The sequence below is a fragment of the Cajanus cajan genome, chromosome 8 (genome assembly GCF_000230855.2).
Source record: "Cajanus cajan strain Asha chromosome 8, NIPB_CcT2T_4, whole genome shotgun sequence".
In the NCBI taxonomy this organism is placed as follows: domain Eukaryota; kingdom Viridiplantae; phylum Streptophyta; class Magnoliopsida; order Fabales; family Fabaceae; genus Cajanus; species Cajanus cajan.
The window spans coordinates 26,061,048-26,076,089 of record NC_138524.1 but is presented as its reverse complement, the minus strand read 5'-3'; positions in this window follow the sequence as shown (position 1 = coordinate 26,076,089).

Sequence of the window (15,042 nt, the reverse complement as noted above, 5' to 3'; positions counted from 1 at the left end):
TGGCTTCTATTCTGGCCTGCATCTCGTCCGCTCGCCTCCTAATCACCTCGTTTTCGCGTTGAATGGCCTCCTCTCCCTCCCTAGAGCGCGCATTCTCCTCTCGTAGGCCATTGATCATGGCCATCATCTCCTCCATAGTAGGGGTTGTGAGTTGTTGTTGTTATTGCCGCCTCTCGCCATGGTAGAGTGTTGGTTTTTTGTATTTCTTGGGGCGTAGGAAAAGTTTTAGCGTAGCCCCACGGTGGGAGCCAAAATGTTTCGGCCAAAGGGTGGACTAGGGTTTTTTCCTAGATCAAGCCTCCGAGCCAGAGCATTCAACAGTGTAATCTGCCTTCTCAACTCTAGGGTTTTTAGTTTTATAGTTTCTCGTTCACGGGCTTCATGGGCCCCGAGAATATAGGGATTTCCCTTAACCGTTCTTATTTTAAAGATACTACATCAAACACTGGAACGATAAGTCGAATCGCGACCGACTAGGCCCATTCCCAAGGGGTCCAGTCAGGACTTAGCCGAGGGGAATGTCGGCCCTGAAAGATTAGAGTGGAGGCCGACATGGCTTAAACTATGATGCACTCTCGGCCACAGGCCGAGTAGGTCTTTAAAGGGAGGGGGTGTCGGAAGAAGACCGAAAAGGGTGTACATGTGTCAAATCGGCTATAAACCGAGCGGCCGTTAGGGAGCCGGTCGAGGTGATGGCGAAGTTATCGTAAGTAGGGACATCCTTTCGATATCCGACCGTGACGATACAAAACCATATACCCATTTTTTGTGATAACATAGGTGTTATAAATATGTCTAAAAGTACTATACAATATTCCAAGGCTAAGAACATTGAGATAAGATATCATTTCATTCGTGATTATGTTTGAAAAGAAGTTTTGACATAAAATTTATAAACACTAATCACCAATGGGCTAATATTTTTACAAAGGTTTTACCTGGGGAATGTTTTAGATTCATCAGAGACCATATTAGTCTAAAATGTTTTTTTAGAATAAAAGTATTGCATCGTCTTACTCTATGTTGCTTTATTTTACCATGTTTCATCTAACATGCATCAATTTATGCATATGTAGACATACATAAGTCTATGCAATTTTTATATTTATATATTTACACCAATGTTTCAGTTTATTCTGAAAAGATATCTTCGCATTAAATGTAATTCAATGTGTTAAGATGATTAAGGAATGGGATTTAGTAAAGTGTTGCATGGAGAAAAGAAATTGACATAGGCACACCAAAACTAGTCACAAAACCACTAGAAGCCACCCTCAACCACAACTCCTATCCCAACCACCAACTCTCCCTTTAACCTAAACACAAGCCTTTTCTCTATCACCAAAAATGAAAACAAAAGCCCTTGTACCCAAATCGTTTTGCATTCATGTCCATCAGCCTTCATCTAACTCAGATGACAAACCCATCTTTTTCCATCTATATTGCCCAACACCTAAACCTCAGTCACCACCACCACCACCTCAACCAACCATTGCAACTACTCTTCCCCCAAAGTCCAAGAAACGATGTTTGGTTCAAGGTCTTACTAAGCCTCGAACCACGAAGGAGGAGCAAAGGTTTTTCAAGCAGGCCAAGACCCTGTCTCAACTAGAGGTAGAAGAGCAAAGAAAGAAAGATGAAGAGCTAGCCACTAAAGAAGCAAAAATGTTTAAGGAAGCATTACATCTGTCTACCAAAGATTTAATCTCTTCAATAGCTTTATCTAATTGGGTTAGATGTTAACTATGGTATTCGTCTCCATAACCATCATCTGATGGAGATATAGGTCTATAACCAACTCAAACTAATGAGTATACTATCTAGACGATGCTCTCAAAAGTTACTCTTAATCAAACAATTCAATCAGATGTTGCCCCACACCAGTCCAAGTAGCATTTGCTCTCTCTTTGATTTGCCAGTAAGGTCTACTAAACATGTTATGCCTATTTTCCCCACATTAGTAGAACCGTTTGTTTTTGTCAATGACATTACACCTCTGTCTACTTAGGTCATAATCGAGGTAATTCCCTTATGAGTAAACACGTCATAGGTGGAGCCAGACCCTCAAGAACTAGAAGATTACCTATCATTTATGCACTCAACTAACATTTTTGAGTTTGAGAGCATAGACTCTAAGGAGGAGGAAGAATTGCAAAGGTTGTAGAAAAAGGATACTACTAAAGATGATTGGATACCTCTAGTCCATAATACCACTAGGCAATCCCCTTACTTCAACGAGAAGGAGTACATCATCATGCGTTATTATGAAGCCCCTAGAACTTTCATTCAACCAAGGACTACCTTGTAGACTAAGTTCAGGTCCATTGATGTCAACAACCCACCATGTATGAATGCACAAAAAACTCAACTTATCCAGCAATAACACCATGAAGTTCAGAATCTCGTCCATTTACGAAGTGCTTTGGAGCTAAGTTGTGAGGGAAACTCTCATCATTTGCCACAAATGTTAAGTGATGTATACAGGCCATGGATGACCCAATCATGGACCAAGTTCTTCAATGTTGAGACTCATCCCAAGGCTGTAATCCACTCTTTCTACAAGGGTAAAGAGAAACTAAAGTAATACTTGGGAGATATGTGCTACATGTGATATGCCAAGTGCCATCAGTTTGGTGCCTCCAGCCGAGACAAAGTTGAATGTTTACCATACACTGTTGGAAGAAGCATGGAAATCTATCCAATCCCCTCCTAGACTATTCCCTTTGTCTCCAACACTCTCTTCACTCGTTGTAAAGTTGATCATTATTTCTCTTCTTTTTCTTTTACATTTCATATATTTTTACCTAGTAACATTATTTTTCTATACAGAAATATTGTTGTTCTACCTTTTCTTGAGCATCAAGGTTTGTTTGCTTCACCCCAGACTTCTCCCCTTGAAACTAAAGTTAACTAGAAGAACCTGTTTGTTGGCCTCTTCAAAAACTTTTTGTTCTGTTTACTAAAGGCAAGCTTGTTATGAATAGAAACTCCAAAAGTTGCTTAACTGTCTAAACATTAAGTTGAGCTCTAATGAAGAGAAAGAATAATCTCAAGGGGAGACACACTTCTACACAATCTTTTTGCTAATGCCAAAAAGGGGAGTAGAAATCGTGTTTTTTAAGAAATTGTATTTTTGAACATTTTTTGATTAATTGTCTTATTTGCTTTGATTCTATTGTTATTGATATTGCTTCACTCTAACTCATAAACATATGCACTAATATAATTCATTTTAGATCATGCATGTTTTCAGGGGAGTCTCCTATGCATTTTATCTCATGTCTATATGCTTTGGTATGAATGTCATGAATAAGCGCATGCTTTGAAAAATGGGCTACAGAGGTTCTAGTGTGAAAAATATTAATATACTCTAAACATATGCTTTAATAACACATTAGACTCTGATATGCAATTTAGGCCATGATAGACAACATAGGCTCTGATATGTTTCACATACAACATATGCTTTGATAGATATCTAAGGCTCTAATGTACAACATATGCTTTGTTTGGCTAATAACTAGATATGTTCACTCTAATAGGGTCTAAAATGAATAAGAATGTTAATATACATATATGTTTAGTCATCAATAATGTTCTAAAATGACCAATAAGATGATAAGAATACACTAATATACATGCCTTAAATGAATGTATGCATAAAATCAAATTGCTAGTATGATCTTATACACAATGTCTGAAAAATGCATTATTATACTACTATGATGATTTTATAAAGATTCCACATCTCAGAGAAAATCACATTTTTTATAAAAATGATTCTCTCACATTAAGTTATCTTTGCAAAAAACACTTCAACTTAATAAAAAAATATTTTTTCCAAGACAAGAAAAATCTTAGTTTGAAAAATGTGTTTGTCAACATAAAAAGGGGAAGATTGTTAAGTCAAAAGATGATATTGGATCCCTCAAAATTTCAAGTTTTAATTATAACAAACGGAATGTTTTTATAAGAGAAAATATTATTTGCAAAATATACATCAAACAATGCATAAGATGCAAAATGTTAAACACATGATGTGTCATCAAATGAAGCATACAGTCTTACTTCATAAAATATTAAATGCATATCATTTATAATGAATAAAAAATACTTATTTAATGACTAACTGATTCCTTAACAGATCAAACTAAGAAAGCTTGTTGGATCTCACAAATATGCTAAAGTGAATGAATTCATGCTTTGCATAAGAAACAATGACAAACGGATCCCTGAAATCACAGAGAAAGTGAAGGAAACCTACTTCCCAAGGATCCCTTTGGAAGAGATAAGACCAAGAAGATTGAAGGTTGATGGAGGATCATCCATAGGAAGCTCACGCTTGAAGACCATTGGAGCTTTAACTAGGTCCATGATTAGGAAGCTTCTATAGAGGAGGTGTTTCTTAGACCTATGCTTTACATGAGCATCGAGTATGATTCCTCTTTTTATCCTCATAGTCTATATTGTACATATCTTGTATAATTCCTTATATATAGTAGATCCTCATATAGGCTTTCTTTTGCCTTTGTATTTGTAAGGCACCTTTATTTTTCTCTGTACGTCATACCCATAGGATTTTAGGATATGTTGCTTGGAGAGTTTTACTTCATTTGACCATTTATTAAGGCTCATAAATTTTCTTACTTTTAGTATTAGTAGTGGGGTAGCAAATAGAAAATGTGAAGGTGAAGCTAGCAATTGGGCCTTTGGTGAGCCTGGGCTAAATTTTACATATTAGGCTTATTTTTCTCCATTTAATCCAAGGAATTGATTTAGCTAGGTCTCTCCATGATTTGGTGAACCTAAATAAACCAATTCCAAGATTTTGGATTGGATTAAATGAAGAAAAATCAAGCATGGCTGCCTAGTTCCCTTCTTGGCCGAAATTGCTTGGCTTCTCATTCACACTTGTCTCTGGGTTAGTCGAGGGGATAAGGTGACACTTGGCACTCCATGATTGGCTCTTCTAGATCTAAGTGTCCCCTCATTGTCTTCTAAGGGAAAAGGTGACACTTGACACTCTATGATTGGCTAATTTAGATCTAACTGTTCCTACCTTGTCTCTTCCTTGTCTAAGTTGCACTACAAGCTTCTAAACCATTATATACAGGTCATTTAACTTGTAAAACTCACTTTTGATCATTGGTATATGAGATTTGTGATATTTTCTGTAAGTTCTCTCTCTTAAAAGTCCTAAATTCTCTTTGATTTGCTTCCAATTCTCTTATCATTTTCATAAGAGTGTAGTGGGAATTGAAGTGGTTTATCTTCTACCTTGAAGTGGCACCACTTGAAGAGAGTTCTTCACCTTCTAAGGTGAAACCACTTGAAAAAGCTTGAGGAGTGACAATAAGCCAAAGATCTAGGAAGGAACATGAAGGAGAAACCATATCAATTCAGTTGCTCCTAAGGATTCCATCAAAAAGTCAGCAAAAGTTTATGTAGAACCTCTTAGTCACTGACGCATGGAAAAAATAATCCATTTGGTATCCTAAAGCTGATAAGTAGCATCCTTGATCAGATAAGAAGTAACCATTTGGTGAAACGCAATAAATGCAAGCATTTAATGCATCAACTGACACTTCTCAACTCAAGGAACTCGTAACAAAAACAAATGAAGCAAGCTTGTGAGGAATCCTCAAGGTTTTTTAATGGTCATCTTTATCCAAGCTACTATATAAGAAGCTTCAAGATCATAAAGAAAAAGAAATTTTGCAAAATTATTATTTATTCATTATTTTTATAAAGACTTTTGTATTTATATTGTTGTATCACATCTTGATAGGAAGATGAAACAACTTGTAAACCTTAGTAACTCTAACTTATTGGGTTTGAGCTTTGAGAGGCTTGTCTGTAAAAGAATATTTATTGTTTGAGCCTTGAGAAACTTGTTCATAAAAGAATATTGTTTGTTTAAGCTTGGAGAAGCTTTTCTGTAAAAGAATTCTCAATGTTGAAGCTGGAAGAGGCTTTGTTTGAAAAGAATACTTAGGTAGATTATTTGAAAAGGTAATTCAAAGAACACTTAGTAACTCTTACTTATTGGGTTTGACCTTTGAGAGGCTTGTCTGTAAAAGAATACTTATTGTTTGAGCCTTGAGAGGCTTGTTCATAAAAGAATATTGTTTGTTCAAGCTTGGAGAAGCTTATCTGTAAAAGAATTCTCAATGTTGAATCTTGAAGAGGCTTTGTGTGAAAAGAATACTTAGGTAGATTATTTGAAAAGGTAATTCAAAGAACACTTAGGTTTAAGCCAAAAGTGGCTTGTTGAAAGAATACTTGTATCTTTTTTAACATAGTGAAACTTAATCTAGTTAGATTGAGAACTGGATGTAGTATTGGTGGTTGAGACGAACCAGTATAAAAATTATCATGTGTTTCATTTGTCTTTTCTCCAACACTATTTATTGTTTGTGTTACTACTTCACTATTTGAAAAAGTGCTAGTTTTTTATTGATACTATTTAACTTTCCCTTCTAGTGTCTATCTTTTCTCCACAAGGTTGGACTTAGTGGTCTCTACACAAGTACAAGGTAAACTTTCAATTTTCAACCTAGGTTTCACTTTTGGACAATGGTTCTATCCCTCATGGAATATATGATTTTGTACCTATTTCTAAGATTATTGGTGGTTAGTTAAATCTTGATTACTTAGTTAGTAAGTATTCGATTTGGGTTATACTATATAGAAATATACTTGGAATGGTATCTTTGTTCTCTTTTTTTTTGGTTAATTTTATGATATTTTTGAAAAATGTCATAGGCCTCCTTACTGGTGTTGGAACTGAAAGATGTTGAGATGATGGGACATCTTGAAGACTCCTGAAGAAAGTCTTAGTTTTGATGATGTATTATATAGATATTGTTTAAAGCTATGAAAAAGGATAATGTATTGATTGTATTAGATATAGGCTTATGTGTGTGTTTGTTTATAATTGATAATGATGATGAATGCTTAATTCAAGAACAAATCAAGCTTTTAAGAAACCAAATACTTGATTACTTGGTATTTCCATGTATAAACATAAAGTAATAGGTTATCTTGAAAAGGTAATTTACTACCAAGTGTTTAAACATAGAAATATGTCTTGATTCAAACAAGAGTATTCAAGGTAAAATTGTTAATCAATTATCATTCAAGGTAATAGATTACAAAGTCTATTACTTGGAAGGATATTCAAACATCCTTTGTGGATTACCAAAGTTGGTAATAGATTAAAACAACACCTCTTGCTTGAAAAAAGGTTGAAAAATCAAGATTTTCATCGAGATAATCGATTACTAGAGGAGATAATCGATTACCACATAATGAAATACAATTCTAGCTTCTAAAAAACTCGGGATAATCGATTACCAAGTCCCATAACTGATTACCCTGGTAGTTTTATGTTTCTTGTTCAATTTTAAAGAGCTGGTAACAGATTTCCATATCATGTAATAGATTACCTCTGTTATTACTTTTTATAATTGAATCACGTCTTGCACTTTAAATATGTATCTCTTATAAAATTAAAAGAGAACAATTTAGAGAACTTTTTGAAAAATAAAATTAGAGAAAAATAATACTTTTAGAAATAAGAGTCAAAGGCTGATCAAAGAATTTTTTCTAAAATACACAAAGTGCAAATATTGAACATGTGTTCTTGAAGGAAGAAATTCAAGAAGTGAATTCAATTGTGAAAGATCAATGTTTACACAAAATAGGTGACATCTTTCTTATCTTTAATTGGTAATTTTCGTTTTGGATGGTGTATCTCTTGAGATAGGGTGTCTCAATAAGAGATCTTGAAATCTTGAGTGGGATTTCTCAAGTAATTCCTGTGAGGTATAGAAATTTGTATGATTTTCAGTCTTGTACTGTCAAGATTTATGTGTGTTTGTATTTTGTAATATTGTGTGCATAGTATTTGTAAACAATATTATAATGAATGATCTTCGATTTAGTGGGGTGCTAAATCAGAGAAAACTAGATGTAGGTCAAGTGGATGGCTGAACCAAAACAAATTTCTATGTTCTTTATCTTCTTACCCTATATCTCTTGAATATCTAGATAATTTCTTGATTAAAGAATTCAAAGACTTGTGAGATATGATATTTCAATTGTTGTACATACTTTGAGTATTATTCTTGTAATTGAAATTTTTTAATAAGAAGGTGATAATTTGTTAACTCAAATTGATTAAAGGTTGAATCTCAAATATTGTAGTAGGCCAATATCAAGAAATTTTGAAAGTAAAGTCATCTTAGGCTAAAATCTATTCAAACCCCCTCCCCCCTTCTAGATTTTTGCCAACTAGGACCAACAAAAGTTAGTTGGAGAATGATGGTAGCATGACTTTGATGTATACATTTGATTATTTATATAGACATTTCATTTATTATAGCATAATAATGTTCTTAGAATATGTAGTTCACTTAATGATACATAAAAGTGTAACTTGATTATGAAATTCCATTGAATAATAGAACATTATTCTTAAAGTATCTATTGTCAAGTATTATTGTTGACTAAAACAACAATAATACATTAAAAACTATTGTGGGTAAAAATATTATTACACATTTTCATAGATTGTGGATATGTAGATATTAAGTCGACACACAAGTATAAATATTATGTGTGATATTTATATAGGATAGATCCATGTTAGTCTTTTTTATAGGCAAGCGCACCCAAGTCTCTGTAGTATAATTTAAAGGTTGTCGAACCTCAGGGACTTGTGAGATAAGTTATGATTCCTATTAAACTAATTGATGCTTACAAATGTAAAACTTGGATAAATACACATGTTCAAAGTTGAAATGGATGATTGATTAAATTCAAGTTGACAAAGATAATTTAAATTGCGAGAAAACAGATATAAGAAACAGTTGGGATTAGACTTCATCAATCTCCCTCCTATGCATTCCTATTGATTCTTTCTAAAGATTCCATTACTCGTTGCCATTGGCTCTCTAAATTCATTCAAACCCAATCCCTTGGGATAGAAATTCTAAGATATTGAAATCAATGAATGATTCCTCACTTCATTCAGTTCAATATCCCGCATTAAGAATTAGAACTAGTTGCAACTATTAATTTCAAGACCATCCCTAGCTCTCAAAAACTAATAGGTGATTTGTTTCAAATCTAGAGTTAGAAAACGTTTCCCAACCAAATTCTAAACTCAAAATCAGAGATAAGTGATCAGTTTATCAAAGCATTAAGAACAGAAACAAATCACTGACATAGAGTAATAGATGATATATATATATATGAATCAAAGAGGAATACAAAGGAGTTTGACGATTACATCAATCCCAACCCTAGAGATTAGCTCTCCATAATACAAGGAATCACCCAATAACAAGATGAAATGTGGAAGAAGAAAGAAATCCTTCGAAGAATCGCGTCCCCACGAGCTCCAAAAGTGTTCTGTTTCTTCCTTGCCCTGTTTTCTCTTCGTTCAATTCAAGATGATAGCTTTTTCTCTCTCTTTTACCCTTATATATGTGATAGAATTAAAACAGAGTGAACAGGAAAGAGACAAATCCGCTCAGTGCCTTGGAACGGCTGAGCGGATTGAAGGATCCTTCACCCTGAAGTAACCTAAAGGGTTGAGCCCCTTGGATCCGCTGAGCGCCTTTCTGGCAGAGAGCATCCTTTTTCCTGGATCAAATCCGCTGAGCAGATTATAATGGGTGAGCGCCTTGGAGGCAGAGAGCACTCCTTCTCTTCCAGGGCCAAATCCGTTGGGCGCTTCTGAATGGCTGAGCGCCTTCAGTTTGGGAGGCTCTCTGACTTGATTCCGCTGAGCACTTTAGAATGGCTGAGCCATTCTTCTCCAGGTATCAAAACCTACAAAATAAGCACCAAATTGGATCAAAAGCTTCATATTCCTTGTACTAGCAATAATCAAAAATACCTCTTTGATTCTAAGCATATATAGATCAAAATAATATCAATATGTACACAAAGTGTGCTAGATAAGTGTCTCAAGTGAGTATTTAATCAAACTAATTAGACACTTATCAAGCTACCCCCAACTTGGAAATTTGTTTGTCCTCAAACAAAAGGTCTTAACTAAGAGTATAATATAACTAGTTTATATATCCAGTGTGATAGAAAAGAATGGCACAATCCAAGAGGGGGGGTGAATTGGATTTAATGACCCTTTAAAAATTTATCAGAGTTTTTGGATCTTAATTTCAATCAAAACTTTTCTATGACAGAATTTTCAAATAAAGCCCTCCTAAAGACTTGTTATGATGATATGAATGCAATGTGCTCACTTGATTCAACACAGTAAGGTTCAGCAATAATATTCAATTACAGATTCAAACCATCAAGATTCACATGCACTTATTAATCAAGTTTTATCTTCTTTAAAGTTCCACCAATGAATTACACAATATAAGAGATAGGGTAGAAGAAGATTGCACAAGTCTTTTATACTGGTTCAGCCACTCCACATGTGACCTACATCCAGACCTTAATCACCACCTGATTAAGATTTTTCCACTATCTTTAAGCAAGAAGGTTTACAAGCAAACACACATGCATATACTTCACTACTAAAAGATAACCACTTTCTTGACCCCAAGAAAGCAACCCTTGTAGATCCCACTACAAGAAACTTCACCACTTGAGAACCCCTTCTCAAGATTTTCCACAAAGATTCACAAAGAATTAAAATGGAACGAATTCACCTGGAATTCTTGAACAAATCTTTGTCTTCCTCTTTCAAGAGTATGATGATGATGATGATTTCCTCACAAGCTTTTCACAAACGTTTTTCTCTTGGATTTCACAAAGAAAACTCTCCAAGATGTCACACAGACTCTCTAAAACGTTTTCACAAGTTGATTATCAGTTCTTACTCAATTGTCTTAAGTTTCAAAAGAGTTCAAGTCTATTTATAAAAGTTCAAACCCAGATAATCGATTATTTTGTTCTTCAGATTTCTGGAAATCAACCAAGAACAATTTAATCGATTATTTAGCTGGATAATCGATTATTCCAGAGAGTTGTTTCTGAAATAATCGATTATTTTGGCAAATAATCGATTATTATAGCAAGGCATGCCACTTAGCCCATTTGTTGAAATAATCGATTATATTTAACAATAATCGATTATTTTGAGTTAGTTCTTAAAATTTCATTTTAAGCCTCAAAATAACTCTCCAATGTTTTTAACTCATCATCATCTACTCCCTACTTAATCCTAGACAAGATTTGCTCAATGCACAAAGCACACACAATTACAAAAATTCATTTCCTAAGTTCTATTACATAGTTCCAGTTCATAGCATTCTCTTTGACTCTTCTTTAACTTTGTTTTTGTGCTCTCCAAGTTGTTGCATGTTGTGATCATCAAAACTCTTTAAGCTTCAAGCTCTCCTAAGCTCAACAATCTCCCCCTTTTTGATGATGACAACCCATGAACAATGAATCATCCCGTAATGCACTAATCATCCCGTAATGCACTTTGTGCCTGCTTGTGTCATGAACCAAAACCTGTACAACACACACACACACAAGCACAATACCTGCGAACAACAACAACTAACACACATACTACCATATAATACCATTTCTCCCCCTTTGGCATTATCAAAAACAAAGTAAGCCAAGGTTAAGAATTATAGGCCACAATTCAGACCAAATTAAACTAGGCAAGAATGTGCATCATTTCAAAAATAGAGTATGCCAATTTGAACCAGAAATAACCATACAAATCAACATATATGCTCACAAAAACAGAGCATATGATTAAAAACAGAGCATATGATACCCTGCACCAGCATTCCAAATCAATCATTGGAATCAGAATCAAACCAACACATTAACAAACAAACTTCAAATTCATCAAGATGCAATTGTTCAACAACAGAAAATATTAAAAGTGTTCAGAAACTTAAACTATTACAACCATATTGAACTAAATTGTCTCAAAATAGAATTAAAAATCCTAATGAAAACTAGTTAAAAAATCATTCTTCGTCCTCAGGAATGCCAAGTTGAGTCTTGATCAGCCTAACTTCGTGATCCAGATCATCAAACCTGTCCAGCAAACCTGAAAACAAAGACTCATGTCTCCTCGACATGTCCATCACTGCATCAATTTTATTAATCATAATCTGTTCAAAAGGTGAGAACGGCTTTAGCTCTGGCTCAGCTTCCCTAGGCTTAGCTTCCACCTGTGGTGGCTGATCCTCATCATGAGAAGGCACACCGTCCTCATCTGTAGCTGGCTCCGGGGTAGGAGGAACATCTCCTTTAAAAACCCACTTGTCTTCTTGCTTTAGCATCCCCATATGATGCAAAGAAGACTTCTCAATCTTGTTCGATGCGTGCAGTACAATCTTTCTTTCTCCTGTTAAATCTACACCAGCATTCTCAAAAAAATTTGACAAAAGCAAGGCATAAGGAATTGGACCATCTTCCTTTCTCCTTGCCTTCCAAATGCAGTCATTCACAACAGACACCCAATCAATCTTAATTTTCTTCTTAATCACATGCATTAATAAAATGTCATCCCGAGACATTTGAGCATGGTTGTGCAACCTTGGTTTCAGCATCCAAGCAATAATGAAGGAAATTAAGCGAGAGTTCTTTTTCATACCTCCCGCCAAAAATTTGTCATAGTTGGTGTTCGACGGGTTCCGCTGACAGTCCCGAAAAGTGGTCATCTCCTTAAAATCTTCAAAGTTGAATGGTTGGGGTTTCTCTGCTCTAGTTCCGCTCAGACCCGCAGCTGCCTTCAGTGTAGGTCCATCCAGCTTGATTAACTTTCCCTTAACCACAGATTGCATAACCCCATCATTAGTGGAAGCAAAACAGAGAAATAACATGATGAGCTCCGGATAGTAGGGTCCATCCATCTCCAGGAAAGCTTTCAGCTCCTGAAACTCCAGAAGGGTTGGAAAGCTAAATCCCTCATTTTTGAACCAATCAAGTTTCAGGGTCTTCGGAGGGATGATTCTCCGACCAGCATACCACTCAAAGTAATATTCTTGCATTTTTTCATCCGCAAACCACTTCGAAATTAGTTGCTCTGAGGGAAGAGGGCGCTTGCTCCCCCTCACTTCCAGCTTCTTGGGTCTCTTGGAGGAAGATCCCATGGTTGGTTTTAGAGAAAGATGAAGAAGAAGAGAAATTTGGGAGGATTTGAGAGAGTTAGGGTTTTGAGGGTTTGGGGAAAAATGAGAGAATGAGAGAATGAGACAAGGGAGGTTCTGAGAAGAGATTTAAAGCCCTAGCACGTTCTGGGTATGAAGATAATGGGTAGTTTTAAGGTTTGGCGCGGAGTTAACCGTTTTAAGAAATTTTAAAAAAAAACCGCCCAGATAATCGATTATTTATGCAAATAATCGATTATTTGCATCAGAAAAATCACCTAAAAACCAAATCTGATATGGATAATCGATTATTTTAAGGATAATCGATTATTACAGAGGTAGTTTTTCCTTATTCATTCCAGATAATCGATTATTTACAGAATAATCGATTATTCCAGTGGTCTTTCAGATTCCACTACTCAGATAATCAATTATTTCCCAAGATAATCGATTATTACAGTGACTCTTAAGTTCCTTCTTACCAGATAATCGATTATTTCCCAAATAATCGATTATTTCAGAGACTCTTGTAGACCCCTAAAATTGTCCGGGTCGGAAATAAGACTCAAAGACTCTCGAAGACCGAAGGAAAGTCAGCCGGAAGGACTCCTGGAAGACCCTAGGATGATTCCTTGTAGGTCTAGAAGTCTTAGAGTAGCTAAGAATAAGGGTGTGCGAGGATTGGAGCTCAATACGCCCTCCCAGAGGTTCAGTACGGCCGTACTGAGCCATTTGAACTGCAATACGGCCGTAGTGAACTCAATACGGCCGTACTGAAGTTTTTGAACTTCAGTACGGCCGTACCAAATTCAATACGGCCGTACTGTAGTTCAAAAAACTTCAGTACGGGCCGTACCAAATTCAATACGGCCGTACTGTAGTTCAAAAACTCAGTACGGGCCGTATTGACCTCCCAGGCCGTATTGCGCCTCAATCCTATAAATAGGACATCATTTGCACGTCCTTCCACACTTTTTACACATTCCTCAACCCTCCTACAGAGTATTCTTGGGTTTTTGAGCTATTCTCTGCCCTAGATATCTCTCCGGGAGCCGATCCGACGAAGTTCTTGAGTCATGAGCCATTAGCTTGAGACTCGAATAAGTCGAAGGGAAATCTCTTTGATTTCCATAGTAAAAATTATCCTTAGGGGAAAGGAGCGAGCGGACGTGTAGTGGGAAGGAGCGCCAAAAAACCTCCTAACGTTGTTCTGATATATATAAAAGCCCGCTTCGGAGGTTTCTTTCGAAATCCTTTCTTTTACCACTTTCATTGCTTTTTGATTGTTGCATTGCATGTTTAGAGCTTTCATCATGTAAATATTTATCTATAATCGTTTCTAATAAATAGGGGTAATTTAGTAACTTTATACTGTTATTTATGAAATAATCCGTCATAGGGAACCCGAAAGGGGCGTTGTGGGGTGCTAACACCTTCCTCGCATGTAACTGACTCCCTTACCCGACTCTGGTTGTAATGGCCAAAGTTGATTTACTAAAATCAATTGCCTTATATCTTTTTCCAATGTTTTGAGTAAAATATTGGTGGCGACTCCAAGAACCTTTCTTTTTACGAAAACCGCTAATCCATGGAGGGTCCCGCTTGGGATTAACATGGATTGGTGAGAGTCATTTAAACAAAATTGTTAGCTCGATGAGGTCTCAGTTTGAGAATAAGTCGTTCTAACAATCCACCATTTTTCAAAACTTAAAAAGAGTCCGACCATCGTCGCGAATGCCAAGGTCCGTTTCGGCGGGTGGCGACAGATGGCGACTCCACTGGGGAAGCCTCGAGAGTCAGTCCCATTTAGTGATGGATTGTTTCTAAAATAATAGTTTAAAATTACTTCATTACCCCTCACTCGTATGATAACATGTTTTATCTAGCTGGCTTTAATAATTGTTGGGTGTTTAAATTTTCGCAATTGTTTGAAATATAA